The sequence below is a fragment of the Octopus bimaculoides genome, chromosome 22 (assembly GCF_001194135.2).
Source record: "Octopus bimaculoides isolate UCB-OBI-ISO-001 chromosome 22, ASM119413v2, whole genome shotgun sequence".
Lineage (NCBI taxonomy): Eukaryota > Metazoa > Mollusca > Cephalopoda > Octopoda > Octopodidae > Octopus > Octopus bimaculoides.
In genome coordinates this window covers 22404690-22405543 of record NC_069002.1, presented here as the reverse complement: position 1 = coordinate 22405543, position 854 = coordinate 22404690, and the positions used below count along the sequence as shown (strand labels likewise).

Here is an 854-nt window from a genome sequence, read left to right as displayed (position 1 = left end):
GACACATGAGATGTCGAAATATCATTCACTTGATGACAATGGCACTCTTCTTTTCTTTGCTATTATTATTATTATTATTATTATTATTATTATTATTATTATTATTATTATTATTATTATTATCCTCATCATCATCAAGGCAGTGAGATGGAAGAATTGTTAATACACCGGACAAAATGCTTAGTGACATTTCACCCATCTATGTTCTGATTTCAAATTCCACCAGGGTCGACTTCATCTTTCATCATCTTCGGATCAGTAAAGTAAGAACCAATTGAGCACAGGCGTTTATATAATCCGATCACATCCCTCCCCCAGAAATCTCAGGCTTTGTGCCTAACATAGAAGGGAAATTATTATTATCATTATTACTACTACTACTACTACTACTACTACTACTACTGCTGCTGCTGCTGCTGCTGCTATTATCATTATTATTATTATTATTCAGTTATCTTATTTTTATCTCATGCACTCACTGCACAACCGAACACAACTCTGTATGCCTCGGATATGTGCTGTGGTTTGTTGTGGTGTTATTATTTTCACTGTATTGAAAGTGTTTTACATAGGATGTGCACAGTGCCTAGTCGTGCTATTTTCTGTATATTACATACATTTGTAAGTCCTGGTGTTTTGGTTATGTATTTACCTGAATGTTTTTTCTAACATACTTAATGCACCTACTATGAAAGGAATTGTTTCTGTTTTTCTGTTACTTCCATTTCCAGGTCTTTGTATTTTGAGAGTTTCTCTGTTTATTATTAATATTATTATTATTATTATTATTATTATTATTATTATTATTATTATTATTATTATTATTATTATTATTATTATTATTATTATTATTA

At 29.9% G+C, this 854-nt stretch overlaps 1 protein-coding gene across 1 annotated transcript in view; it reads right to left on the bottom strand.

Annotated features, from left to right (window-relative positions):
- LOC106874360 (fumarylacetoacetate hydrolase domain-containing protein 2) overlaps positions 1-854 on the bottom strand; it is a 90045-nt gene that overhangs the window by 1176 nt on the left and 88015 nt on the right. The gene's annotated exons all lie outside the window — the stretch shown is intronic.